Source organism: Choloepus didactylus, chromosome 7 (assembly GCF_015220235.1).
Source record: "Choloepus didactylus isolate mChoDid1 chromosome 7, mChoDid1.pri, whole genome shotgun sequence".
Classification (NCBI taxonomy): domain Eukaryota; kingdom Metazoa; phylum Chordata; class Mammalia; order Pilosa; family Megalonychidae; genus Choloepus; species Choloepus didactylus.
In genome coordinates this window covers 43,918,996-43,934,083 of record NC_051313.1, presented here as the reverse complement: position 1 = coordinate 43,934,083, position 15,088 = coordinate 43,918,996, and the positions used below count along the sequence as shown (strand labels likewise).

The 15,088-nt window shown below is 43.5% G+C and overlaps 1 long non-coding RNA gene across 1 annotated transcript; it reads right to left on the bottom strand.

Moving 5' to 3' along the window:
- Nucleotides 1–2,526: 2,526 nt before the first annotated feature.
- Nucleotides 2,527–7,088, bottom strand: LOC119539662. Its single transcript, XR_005217916.1, has 2 exons — nt 6,930–7,088; nt 2,527–4,215 (listed from the first exon to the last, which is right to left on the bottom strand). It is a non-coding gene; the product is annotated as an uncharacterized LOC119539662 (long non-coding RNA).
- Between the last annotated feature and the right edge of the window lie 8,000 nt (nt 7,089–15,088).

The window sequence follows — 15,088 nt, the reverse complement described above, 5'->3', positions numbered from 1 at the left end:
TCCCTGAAGGACAGTGGTGAAGGGAAATCCTCCCAGTGGGCAGAACTTCAAGAAGTATACCTTGTTGCTCACTTTGCTTGGAAGGACAAATGGCCATTGGCACATATCTGAATCAATTAATGGGCTGTGGCCAATGCTTTGGCTTGATGGTCAGGGACTGGGAAGGAACATGATTGGAAAATTGGTGACAGAAGGATCTGGGGAAGACATATGTGAATAAATCTGAATTGGCAAAGAATGTGAAGATATTTGTGGCAGACTGAGTTATGTATCTCAGAAAAAACATGTTCTTAAATCCTGATCTCATCTGTGTGGGTGTGAACCCATTGTAAATAGGGCAATATTGAATACGTTACTTTTAATTAATGTGTGGTTAACTGAATCAGGATAGGTCTTAATCATACTACTGGAGGTCTTTTAAGAAGAAAGCTATAGGGAGGAGCCAGAAGCTGGAAGTCCACAGGAATCCAGAAGTCAATGGAGATCCAGAAGAGAAAGGAGAGGACATCACCATGTGCATCGCCATATGATGGGGAAAGAAGCAAGGAACCCAAGGATCACCAGGAGCCAGCAATAGAACACCACAGCATCATTTAGATTATGACTGGATTCTGGACTTGTAGCTCAAAACCTGAACCAATAACCTCCCATTGTTTAAGCCGACCCATAGCCTGGGAAACTGAAACAATATTTGCATCCCGTGTGAATGTTCACCAGAGAATGATTTCAGCAGAGAATTTTAATAATCAGATGGATAGAATGACCCATTCTGTAGATAACACTCAGCTTTTTTCCCCAGCCACACTTTGCATTGCCCAGGGGACTCATGAAAATGTGACCATGGTGGCACTGATGGAGGTTATGCACAGGCTCAACAACATGGACATCCCTCACCAACGCTGGCTGGAGTCACTGCCAAGGGTCTAGTCTGTCAGCAGCAAAGACCAACACTGAGTCCCCAATATGGCACTATTCTCTGGGGTGCCAGTTCCCTGGTGGCAGGTTGTTTCCATCAGGGAAGGGCAAATGCTTTGTTCTTATTGAAATAGATATTCTGAGTATGGGTTTGTCTTGTCTGCCCGCAAATGCTTCTACCAAAAATACTATCCATGGACTTAGAATGCCTTTTCCACCAACAAAGTATTCCACAGAGCATAGCTTCTGATCAAGGAATTTACTACATGCAAATACAGTGAGGTAATGGGCCCCTTGTTCATGGAATTCACTGGTCAACCATGTTTCGCATTTTTCTGAAGCAGCTGAATGGTGGAACAGCCCTTTGAAGAATCAGTTACTGTGCCAGCTAGGTGGCAATAACTTGTGGGGTTGGGGCAATGTCCTCAAGAGGCTGTGTATGCTCTAAGTCAGCATCCAAATCTGATTCAGAGGTCCAGAAATTGAGGTATGGAAATGGGAGGCGTACCACTCACTATTACTCCTCGTGCTTCAGTAGCAAAATTTTTGCTTCCTGTCCCCGTGACTCCTCCCACTTAAAGGAGGAGGACTTCCACCAAGGGACACAACAATGATTCCATTGAACTGGAAGTTGAGACTACCACTTGGCCACTTTGGGCTCCTCATGTCTCTGAATCAACTGGCAAAGAAGGGAATTATTGTATTCACTGGAGTGATTGATCCTGATTACCAAGGGGAAACTAAGTTGGGTGAGAAAACCCTTTTACTGCTTTTTGAGGGCAACTACTAGTGTAACTGAACATTGGTGATAGGTAGTTTCACTGATACCACCAAAGAACTTCCTAAATTAGCTACGTTTCTAGGAAGCATTTGCTAGCAACAAGTGTGCCTTGCAAACCTTTAAAAGCCTACTTGACCCAAGTTTTCCCAGATTCCTTGTCAGTGAGTCATACCTGGGCTACTCTAGCTCCTTCTTGCACAGCTCTGGCTCCTGATCCTCAATAAAGATGTCATTTATGATTTGTATGCCTCCAAGCTCACAAGGTTGAAGATTGTGCAGATATGTAAACAGTGCCGGAGATTATAAACAGACTCAGGGACTTAGCACTTGCTGTTCCCTCTATCAGGAATTCTCCTTCAGAACTTCCCACAACTGGTTTGTCCTTCAGGTGTCAGCTCAAATGTCAAAGACCTATTGTGACCACTCAACCAATGCCTATGGGAGTCAGTTTCCCTAGAGCACTATTTGAAAGTATACTGCCAATTTGTCATTACATGCATACTCTTTCTCGACTAAAGCATACTCCATGAGAAAAGACCTCATCCATCAAATTCAGCATTCAATCTTCAGCACACTGACATATGGCCAGAATTTAATATGTATTGAATAAGTAGGGAGGCCGCCTTATGGGCCTAAAGAGGCCAACCCTTTGATGGAATTTATTAATCAAAACCTGTGACTTGTTGGTAATGCCAAACACAGCTTAGCTGTGATAGTCTAGTTAATAGGAAAATATTGAGGCACATCCTAATGGTTTAAATGGACACTCATACAACCATGGTCACCCACAAAATATTCCTTGACCGGAAAAAAAAAAATTCAAAATTCGATTGCTCTTTCAGCCATTTTTTATTTACAGTTTGTGTTCAATGCAAATCAATTCCATAACATGAGAAGTTACTATGAATCAAAGCATAAATACACAAACACAATATACAATCCAAAACAGATGTATAGCATTCACATATAGAGCAAAAGGGAGTGTTCATTCACACACACAGTAGCTTGTTGGATCTGGTTGTTCCCACGTAGGATTCTAGAGGGGGTAAAAAATGACTGGCTATCAAGACTACTGTGGCCATATTAGATACTGGGACATCAAAGCATCAGTGTGTGACCATGCGAACAAAAACTTCATAGGGTATCTATTTTTAAAAAGGTTTCTGTGCATTGAGGCAGTTGTAAAAGATTTACTTTCCAGAATCAAGCCAACTTTAGGCTTAGGACCAAGTTCTAACTGTCTAAAAAATATTAACTGATACAGAAAGTGTTCCAAATGTGGCTACTCTGATTCATAAAGTTAAAAAAAGTATTTACAGAAAGAGTATAAAAGTTTTTGCGAATTTAATGCAGGATAGGTTCCAGTCCTCACTTCCCAAATACTGGATACATTATTTACTTTTGGCTCCTTCACATTTGCCTTTTAAATTTTAAGACCTGTCAATTTTTCTTTCAAAACAGACCACTTATTAAATTGTAAAAAGTATTCAATATATGCAGAAACAAAAATGCAGCATTTTGAAATTGGTTGAGGTCAATGTACTTCTACTCTTTGGAATCAGTTTAGCTAAATGAATCTGGTGCTGTTGGTGGATGGGAATGTGATGGGAAATGCCTACCATCTGATTTTACAAGTGTATAAGCAAGGTTTATTCATTATGCTTGCACTGGTGGGTAGATTCCAATACATCATTGCACTGGCACATGTCAATTACTACATAAAAAGTCAAATACAATGTCAAATCCAAAGCCTCAGAAATAAAAGAGTTCAGTTCCCAAGAGAACAGTGATAGCTTAACAATGTAAAACTTTTATCTAGAGCTTATCAGCATTAAATTAGTATTGGTGAAACAGTACATGTAGAATTTACAGTAACACCTGGAGGTTCCTTCTAACGTACACATAAATAGAATCATGGAAGCTTTTATGTTACCTAATCATTTCATGGCCCTATATATTTAATGTACCAAATGAAAACTGAATCTCCATTCCACACCCCATTGCTTCTCTCTACGTAAGAGAAAATCTATTTGTTTTTCAAGGTAGAGTTTTAAGTGTCCATATTTCTTAAGTCACATTTAAGGAAATCCTCTCTTCATTTTGGATGTTGTCTGTCTTTGTCTTCTGCATAAAACTCCAGCAGAATTAATATTGGCCTTCATCATCTAGTCAAATCCTTCACATGTTCTTCAAACCAGTCAAATTTGGGATTCTCAACATTTTCTGTATCAATAAGATGTAGAACCAGTAGATTCGATGAAGACCTGTTTTCTCCTTGCCACACTGGACTTCAGATGCCATTTGGGTTGGGTTCAGAAGATGGGGAAGCATAGATGTTTCTTGACCTGAGTCTCTTAGCAGTAAAGATGTAAAAGGGAGAGTGAGATCACGAGGAGGCTGGCTGTAGACTGCAGGGCACCACCTCCTGGGGTGGTGACATTAGTTGTACTTGGGGCAGCCGAGGTACTCTGGGTGGAGTTACTTGAAAGTGTTATGGCAGTTGTTTGATTTGAATAAATCTAAAATACATAAAAAGTTATATTGATAAACTTTCATGTATGTCATATATACCTCCAAATACACCATAATACACAATGTAAATTCTTGATTAGTACCCACAACAAGGTCATTGTGTCACACTACCTAGAGGTGCCTAAACAAGAATGCCAAGCAGCAAGAAACAAAACTCTTCAATAGCTATACAACTCCTAAGAATATGGCTTTATTTTTAATTCCTCATAAAGGAATAAAGGACCAACGTTTCTTAGTACAGTTTCTGTGATTAAATTGATTTTCCAGCGTTGCAATAAGGTTTCCTCTATTTTCCTGGGAAGGGGAAGATTTTAATTACACAAATAATTTGGATTTTAATATGTTGTAATTGAGATTTACAATACTGGAATTGGGTTACCTGTCTATCATGGATTTGCTAGATAACTTTCACATACCCAATTAAAATAGCCTCAGATCAACTACAGGGACCTAGGGTATCTTGTCTCATCTTGGAATTATACCCTTTCTCAAAATTGGCCACAAAATGTTTTAAATAGGAAAAAGACGGAAACACAGCCAACAGCCCTCGCCTGAAGTCCGAATGTCTTCAGGGGAAATGCCATGAGGGTTCAGTATAAGTTTTCACCAGCTGAAGCCTCTCTGGCAGGTCTCTAAGCTCAGGATATGGCAAGAACCGAGGATCCCCCTGTGTCCCAGTGTGAGTGGCATCATTTACCGCACTGATTTTTTCAAGCCATGAAATGCACAGTCCAGTGGGGCACGTGATAATCTCTCCATTGTCACAGAACAAAGGCAAATTGGAGTTTTCAGCTCTCGCTCTCTCTGGAGGGTTTACAAGAGCGTCTGATTACAGGCAGGGAGGAGGACTTGGCACCATCAGGAGTCTGGGCCACATGTACAATTGGCTGCCTATTAATCCAAAGATAAAAACCCTCCTACATCAGCACCAGCTCCTTTTGTTGTAAAACCCATAAGGTCATCAAACAAACATTGATTTAAAAAATGTTCAAGTCCTATCCAAAATACGCTATCAACAACAACAACAAAAAAGAACCTTGATCATATCAAATATATTTATTGGGCATCTATTGTGCACGAGATTCAGTCTGTTCGATAAGGAAATGAATAGCACTCCCATTAAAAGGAAAGCATTAATAATAAGGGAAATTATTTAAAACAGGGGTTCAGGGGATCTGATTTGGGATCCCTGAGGGTAACCTCTTCTTCACTCATACAAAAAGCTTTAGTGCAGCAGGTGACATTTTTAAAAATAGAGGTTAGTGTATCATTCTAAGAATCTAAGGATCCTTTCTACAGCAACAAAAAAAAAAACCTATTTCTTAGATTTTAATTAAATATATATATATGTCTATATATACCTTACTAATCTAGATTTATTTGCTTAACTAAAGCCTCTCTAGTAATAATTTTTCGGGAAAAAAATCTAGTGAGGGGGGACGAGTTTGTTTCTTGAGGCCGCTCCCCTCCCCCACTGAGGAAATGTGAAAGGCTCGGGAGCGCAGCGAGCGGCAGCAAGACAATAGGGTACAGTTACCCCAACCCGCAGAGCGCAAGACCAAAGGCGCTCCACACTCAGGCTCCGGTCCCAGATGAGCCCGGCCACTGGGTGTCCAGGGAACAAGGACCCGGTGCCACCAACTTTTACCGGGAGAAGCCCAGGACAGAAACCCAGGGCACTCCTCGAAAACCGCAACCGAAGGCTATGGAGACCACTCCGCTCCGCCACCCCCGCCCTCCAAGCCCGGGCTGCCCGGGAGAAGTGCCCCCGCCCCCACTCGAATCTTCCAAGCTCTGTCCCGGGCCTCCCGCGCGGCCGCTGCACACCCACCGCGCCCGGCAGCGCCGCGCCCGCCAGGTCTCTGCGACCCTGGTGCACGCGCCTGGGGCGATGTCCGCCCCCGGGGTGAAGATCTGGGTTAGGGGCGGCGGTAGAAGGGACCGGAACGAAGCCAGACGGCGACTCCGGACAGAAAAGTCTCACCTGCCGCCTTCCCAGAGCGAGCCAATATGGGACAACGTGGAGCTCCGAGGTGACAAGGGATGGACCTGTTAGGTCGCACCCTAGAGAGCGCAGGATCAGGAGGGGGTTCCCGCCCTACACCTAGCCCGAGCCGTCCTGACTGTGGTGGGAGGATAGGACCAGATGGTCGGGTCTTCCTCGAGACCAACCAGCTAGCTCCGAGTGTGGAGGACGGGGAGAGCAGCGTTCCCCGAAGGGGATCGTCCCCTCTTTATGTGGTGCGCTGGGGACGCGAAGATACTCCTTGGGAGAAGCAGGGCGGACCGAGGATTCAGGAATGATCTTCTCTAAAAACCCGAGGTCTCTGGGCGACGAGAGGAGGTGGGGCGCATATTCGTTTTTGCTAACCCCTCGGGTTCCTCCGGATGAAAGCGTGTGGCGGGGGCCAAGCTGCCCAGGAGGGGGCAGCGTGGCAATAGGGGTGGGGCAGTACCCTCCCAGCCCGCGACCGGAGCTGCATTGTTCTTCGGGCCGCCGGAGGGGCGGGGACAGCCCGAGAGGAATAGAGCAGTGGGGTCCACACGCGCCCCGCCCCCGGTTACACAGAGCAAGATTCTATCCTCGCGTCCCAGTCTGCGACCCCAGGTGCGGACAAGAGGCCCGTCTCCCACGGGGCGACCTCACTCCCCTTCTCCTAGGGCGCGGCCCCCGGAGCCCTGCGGGGTGCCAGGGCCTCACCTGCGTGGGTAAGAGCAGCGCCAGAAGCAGCAGCCCCAGTCCGAGCCTGGCCACCATCGCTTTGCCCATGTCCGCTCCGTCGGCGCGCTGCGACTCTCGCTGGATGCTGGGTGCGTGGAGAACCACTGGCTAGGGGCGGGCTCGGGCAAGGTGGGAAGCACGGCCGGCCGGCGGGACCTTATATACCAGGACGATCACAGCCGTGACGTGGCGCCGCCCGCCCACCCGCGCCGGCCCGCCGCCCCGCCGCCCCATCGCCTTCCCCGCCCCCCGCCGCGCTTCTGGCGTCCCCCTCCCCCGCGGTCCGGGAGACCCCCGAGCGGCCCCGGCCGCTGCAGGTGGGCGGGGGCAGCGGGTGCAGCTGGCGCCGGGCGCGGTGTTGGTGCCTTCGGGAACCCGCTGCGTACAGACTCGCCCAAGCGCCCCGCGACTCCCACACAGGACCCGGGGCGAGCACGCGAGCCACACACGCCGCTCCCCGGGCCGGGCCCAAGTTTCCTTTGTTCCCCGGACCTGCCATCTTAACCCCCGAAAAGAAAAGTCTGAGGTTTTTGTGTGGCGGTGCAGCCGCCAGGCCCGCCCCTGACAGAGCTGCGCGGGGCACTGGGGGGCGCGGGTGTGGTGACCCCCCCTCCCCTTGAGTTGGGTTTTCTCAAATCCCCGCCCCAGAGAAAAGGGGACTGTGCGGGCTTTGTGGGTACCTGACCCTGGTACTTTCCCCTTGGCGGTGGGGCTAGCAGGCGGTACATGGGGTACGAACTATTTGTGTCTTCGGCCCTGCTCCCGTCGCGCTCACCCCTTTCCCCAGCCCCTTGCTTTGTTGTTTATTTTCAGCTCCTCACTTTCTGTGGGAGCTCACGGGGGCGCCCCGGATCGGCATCCTTGCGCGGACCTGCTAGTGGACCCTACGAACTACTGGGTTTCGGTCCCCTGTGCTCCTCCCCGCCGCGGCTGATGGACCGGGGCGAGGAGCAGACGATCCACCCAGAATGGTGAACCCTCCGCTGGTGGGGTAACCCCCTCCCCCAGTCCTAAGGGCTCCGCCGCCTCCAATCCCTCACGAGGCTTGGCTCCCAGGTCCTCTACAGAGAGCCGCGGGAACCTTCCTGGGTGTCCCACTAGAATTCACCGCCCATTTCGAATTCCTAGGGACACACTGGTCTCCGATTGCGACGTACTTGCTCATCATTCGTTTGAAGAACAAAAGCTTTGGGGATAAGGCAGTTACTTTTCCAGAGCTGCCATTAGGCAATTTGATGAACCGGCACAAATAAGAGATTAGTCATCATTCTGCAAATTTTGGTGGAGTATATTTTCCAATATTCTATTATGAAAACTTTCAAGCACACAGCAAAAGTTGAAATAATTTTACTGGTGGAATATTTTTGTTTTATTTTTAATTGCAGGGACTTAACTCCTATCTAAGGTTTGCCCAGATGTTTTGCAGTTTTTAAAGCAAAGAACAGAGAGCAGACCTCATATAAGGCTGTGAATTGGTTTAAATCTCACGTTTCCAGAACAGGTTTGTACAAATAGGGTTGGTTTTATGGAAATACAGTGACAACAAAATGCCACAGTTGTTGGTTTGTGAGTCCTGTTGTGCCTTAATGGTGCAGCCACTTTGACTCAGTAACTTTCCACCGGTAGGATGTGGTTGGGAACACAAGAATTTCTGCCTACACCAGTTGGCTTACTCCAGTGGACTTTCCTGTTTGACAATGTTACCACATGGTATAGAAATGACTTGTTTGTGCTCAGCTTCCCCACTCCTTTTCCAGGGCGTAATAGACTGTGACTTAAGAGTGCCTAAGGCAGCGCCCATTGTATGTCATCAGAAACTGCTTGACTTTTTATAGTCATGGGATCCAGTTGTTACATCCTTTGTCCTTTCCTTCTTTTTTGTTTCTATTTTCTCTTCCTCTTTTTTCCTTCTCCTGCTCCTCCTCTCCCTCATTATTATTATTGTTTTTCTTTGTTATTGTTACTATTATGAGATGGACCAGTGGAGTGGTTAAGAATACAGACTCTATAACCAAAATGCCTGGGTTCAAATCCTGGCTGTACCATTTTTACTCAGCCAAAAAAATCTCTGTTTCTTCACCAGTAAAACAGATAATAAAACATTATTAATTAATTATTAATGAATTGGTGTCTGTAAAGTTCAAGAAGAGCACCTGCCTTCATAGTCATTCCCCTCACTTGATATTGCTCCTCCACTGAAGGTCCCAAGAACCAGAAGGTAATTATCTTCTTTGCAGCTGTGTGATTCAGGAAAGGCATATTAGGCTCAAAATAGTACCCCAAATTGGTGAGACACTTGGGATCTTCCCTCTGTAAACCAACTCATCACCAGCTAGTAAGACCCCATCATTGACAGATGAAGTGCTTGCTTCACTTCCACTGAGAAGTTCCCCCTTGAAGCCTCTAGGGGGTGCTGCCCAGAGCATGGGCAATTCCATCCCATGGAGGTTTAGGCCAGGTAGGGGCATCTTCTTTATGAGTCCCAACTCCACTTGTTTCCTGTATGGTGAGAAACTCCAGAAATCTGCCTGGATTTTCCTCCATTACTGTTTTTGTTTATGACTCTTTCTTCCTATTCATCTTTCTCTCTTCCTGGTTTTCTATCCTTCATGTGTTTGCTTTTTCCCCAGCCAGTAATAGTTCGTGCCACTGGACTAAATTGAGATCTTAAAATTTTTTTCTTAAGACACATGACCAAATTTTTATAGAGAAGTTATTTCATGGACTGTCTTGAAACCAACCGATTCCATAAACTGATGTATGTGTGAAAAGTCATAGCTTTAAATCTTAATATTTTGGATGCTAATTCACTTATGAGTCAAATTGAAAGAGCAAGAGCTACCATTTCTAAGTGCAGAACAGTGAGGAATGATGAAGAACCAGATTGACATGGCACAGGGTGGACTCTAGAGTCAGACCTGGATCTGAATTCTACTCTACCACTTTCTAACAATCTGACTTCAATCAAGTTTCCCAACTGCCTTATGCTTCGAAAAGGGGTCCAATAATACCTCCCTCACTGGGTGCCATCTTAGCTGAGATCATGTGTATATTTAGCGGAGTACCTGGCATATAACAGGGACTCCCTAAGCTGCCATTTCTGTTGCTGTATATTCATTATATAATTTTAAACACTTTCATTTGTGTAGTACTTGCTCTTTTATCAAGCATCTTTGTATGTAACATTTTGGGGGGGGGGGGTGCGGGTGCATCTATGAGGTCAGTAAGGCAGATGGCATTAGAATCATCTTCATTTCTCAGACACAGAGAAGTTAAGTCATTTAGCCAAGATCATAAAGCTAGTTATGGTGCCACAGCTAATGCTAGAACCACAGTTTCCTGAGCTAAGTCCCAAGTGTTTTGTGCTTTGCTGTGTCTTGTTCACCCTATATCCCCTGTTCCTAGCACTCAATATTTGCTGGTTGAATGGACTAATATTAAGGGAGCAGGTTAACTTATTTTTTGAGGTGAAATAATAAATCCCATTTGTAGGGGAATAGAAAATACAGGAATAAATTCTTTGACAGTTTTAGCATTTTTCAGCAAAATGGATATGAAATATAATTTTAAACCAGTAAAGGATATTCCTCCTTTGCCTCATAAACGAAGCAGTAGCTTTGTATGACTAAATATTTAATTTACATTTTCTCCTACGACATGATGCTATTCTTATGTTCACATTACTCTCTTTTTTTTACCCCTTAATTCCATGTCACTGAGCCGACATTTAATATTTTAATTTATTCTGGTCTTCTAACAAAGCTTTGTTCCCTGCTCGGGAACTCCATGAGATGGCAGTGATGGTAACAAAATGTGTTTCCGTCGAGTTCCTGAGTCCCGGGCTGGAGTACATGGATCCGGTGATTGGAGTCGGAGACCTACTCTATGTGAGTGCGTGCTGCCGCCTGCTGGCCAAAACGGTCCACTCCTTTCTCACTGTCAAAAATAAAACGAAAACTCTCCATTGTGGGGACTATAAAAACCCTGGATTTCTGAAAGCCTTATAGAGCCAATAAGCCACAAGGAGTTTCTTTGATTATTAGTTCCTTTGCTCCCCTCTAAAGTCACTCAAAGAAATTCTCTCTGGTCTTAACCCCCATCCAAATATAAAAGCAAATGTAAAGGAAAAGTAATGTGACTATTTTCAGATGCAAATTGAGTAGTAGGATGCCTACATCTAAGCATCCCAGGGATTTTTTTTTTTTTTAAGGAAATGAAAAGAAAAAAAAAGCAACTCTTAATCTCTTTGACCAGAATTTAAATTTGGTTTCCCCATTGTGTTGCCAGGCATGTGAGACAACGGCCCTCTCATCCATGCTGGTGGCATTATGGAAAGGAATTTTATATCTATCAATATAAGAGCACATGTCCCCTTTGACCTGGCAATTCTTATTTTAGGCATTTATCCTACAGAAGTACTTCCACAATGCAAAATGATGTATGTTCAAGGATTTGTTGCATACTGTTTGTAACAGTAAAGGATTGGAAATCCAAAGACAGAGGACTGGCTAAAGAAATTCTAGCATATCCATACAATGAAATACATGAAGTCATTAAAAACGACAAATGTACCATAAGGAAAAATTTCCAACATAAATGTTTAAGCAAGAAAAAGCAAAGTATGCAACAGTGTGTTCAATATGATACTATCTGTGTTTAAAAAATAAAAATAAAAAAAAACTTCAGAGATAGAGAATATTTCCAAAAAGATACACAAGAAATCGATAGCAGTGCTTTCCACTGGGAAGGGAAACGGAGTGGTCACTGCACAGAAGAGGTGAGACACATTTTTCATTATATTCTGGTTTGTACTGTTTGAATTTTGTAACTTTACTCATTCAAAAATAAATAAATAAAAGTAATTTAAATAAATCATTACGTCAAAATGCTCTGCAGCCCTCCCCACCCCGGAGAGCGTGTTCCGGGGGGGGGCTGACTTCTTCCAGCCCCGGACCTCAGCCTTGCTCTCCCCCTCCCTCCTACAGCAATCAGAGCTTTGCCTCGGTTCATGCATCCTAGGATGACTGTGAGGCCAAATTCTCTCAGGTCCAGATGGCACACACGAAAAAGCTTTCAGTAAGAAATGAAGAAAAAGGAAGAACAACCAAGCTGTAGAAAAAATAATGAGAAATCACTTGGCAAGGCATCAGGTTCTGCATTTTGTTCTCCCTGGGATACCTCCTCTTGTATGGAGGTTGTGGGGAGAGAGCTCTAGGGTGGACAAAGTTCACCCTCAGAGAAAAGCCTGAACTAGGCGAGCTCTTTCTTCTAAAAGAGACCTCTCTGCAATTCCACTTCAACCGCTGGGCAAGAGGCAAAATCAAAGCCTAATTGGGGAATTAAGTTACAATGTAATGAAACTCCACTTCCATATCATAGAAAAGAGTCTCTAGAACACCAAAGTCTCACTTCATTTACCATTTGCTAGGGGATCCTAAATGATCATTTGGAAACAGCGAAACTGGAAGAATGGAAATTATGTGTACTTTTTACCATAGGGTTTAGTCTTATTTCCATGTCCCTGTGTTTCCCCAGGTCTTTCACTTCATGTTGGGTTTGAAACAAGAAGGTCCTCATGCTACAAGAGGTTAGCAAGGAAAATTGTATTAAATATTTCTATAAACTAAAAGAACATTATAACATACAGCACAATGGTTCATTTAATGAAATATTCCATTGAGCCTGACACAGGACCATATTTTCAGCCTTTGTGAAATCCTTTCTAAATCTGTTAACACAGTTGGTCCAAGATTCCACTCAACAATATTTAAAGCAGATGCTCATTTACATCTGATCCAATATAGTTTTAAGATGTCACTCTAAAGAAGAAGTTTTCTGTAGTAGTCAGCCATTAAAATAAGACCAGATGAATTTAATTAGCCAGATCGAAGAAGGATTTCTTTATTGACAGCCATGTATCTATATATAGATCTGAATTTTAGAAATATCCTCTGAATATTCTTATATTTTTTCTTTTTCCGATTATAAGAGTAATACATACCCATTATAGAAAAATTTTGGAAAATACAGAAAAATATACTAAAGAATACTAAAATGACACATAGATGGCTATCCAAAAGAAACCACTAATAATACATTTCTAAATAATTTCTTTTTGTTTCTATGTAACTACATATTTAGAATTTGCTTCTTTATTTGTTTTGCTGAATTAGGAGCAAATGTACATACAGTTTTCTTTCTTGCTTTTTTCACTGTATTAGTTAGGGTTCTCTAGGGAAACAGAACCAGCAGGAGATATCTGTAAATATGAGATTTTATCTGCAACTGTGGAGATGTACGACTCCAAATTCTGTAGGGCAGGCAGCAAACTGGCAACTCTGATGAAGGTGTTCGATGAACTCCTCAGGAGACACTGGCTAGCCGAAGAAGTGAAGGTTCTCTCTCTTCTCCCTTAAAAGTCTTCAACTGATTGGATTAAATCCAGCTGATTGAATTCTCTAATTCAGGAAGACACACCCTTTATGGATATAATCAGCCACAAATGCAGTCAATTGACTAATGACTTAATAAACCAGCCTTCTGGTTTATTAACCAGCCACAAATGTCCTTGCTATAACAGTTAGGCCAGTGCTTGCTTGACCAGACACTTGGGCACCATCACAGGGCCAATTTGACACATGAACCTAACCATCACATTCACCCAGTAGCAAAGAGTTAAAAATAACTAATAAAAAATTGGGGGTCATGTTACTGCCAGGTTAATAAAATGACTGAGCCAACCTGTGCAGGTGGACCAGCCAGGGTTTCTGCAAGTTTCATATCCAACCAGGCCCTAGCTTCAGTTTGGTGCATTGGGTGGCATTTATCTGCTCCAGATATCAGTGGCGATGATTCTGGGTTCAGGGGCTTACAGAACAGCAGTGAAAATTCCTGGAATTTCTTGGAGCTGGGAGAGCACTACCTGCAGAACTCCCTGGTTCCCTGCTTTCCAAGAAGGAATGTCTGTTTCCCTCACCCAACATTGCCTTCTAGATGCCTGCTACCCCAAAAGATAAGAACTTTAGTGCATCCCTGTCAGAGAATGGCAGCTGGTGAGGATGAAAGCCAATAGTGTTATATCTGAATTCACAATATCTGAGAACACATTTTTGCCACATTCTATTATATTTTTCTTTGTCATTACATATTCTTTAAACACATCATGCATAAAGACAATACACTGTTCTCTCTTACTATACTTTTTTCCTATTATAAACAATACCGTGATGAACATCCTTATACACGTTTTGTTTTCATCGCTGGTTATTTTCTTATGATACATCCCTAAAAATGGAAGTCCAGTTCTTGAAATAAACTGACAAATTGTCCTCCAGAAACATACATTCATAACAGCACTGTGTGAGATTGCCCAACTCAAAAACCCCTGCTAAATGTGGAAATAAATAGTATAATTTCTTTAATATATAGGAAAAAAAATAATATCTCACTTAATTTGCATTTTCATTATCAGTGAATGTAATGGTTGAGTTCATGTGTCAACTTGGCTAGGCTGTAGCGCCCAGTTGTTTGGTCAAGCAAGCACTGACCTAATTGTTACTGTGGGGATATTTTGTGGATTTAAATCATCAGTAAGTTGATTGCATCTAGGGCTGATTATATCTACAATCAAGAAAGGAGATTGCCTTCAGCAATGAGAGATCTCTCATCCAATTAGTTGAAGGCCTTAAAAGGAAAACAGATGATTTCAGCAGTCAGGAGGAAGAATTTCCATCCCTACTTCAGCCAGCCAGCTTCTCCTTTGGAATTCATTGAAAACCATCAGAATTCCCAGCCTGCAGTCTGCCCTACAGAATTCTGATTTACCCATCCCCATAGTCCCATGAGCTAATTCCTATAATAAATCTCGTATAATACTTACATAATATATAATTTTCTCTTGGTTCTGTTTCCCTGGAGAACTCTGACTAATGCAATGAGATTAAATGTTTTTTGGATGCTTATTGACCATTTGGAATTCTCTTTTATGAATTTTCTTCATAAATTTTCCCTATCCACAGAAGCAGCACGTCAAGGATGAGCTCAGGGTGAGGAGAAACTAGATTGAGTCACCACTTGGTAAGATCTAAGATCTGAAGGATACAGCAGCAAGTCAATGCAGAAAGGTTAAAGCAGAGAGC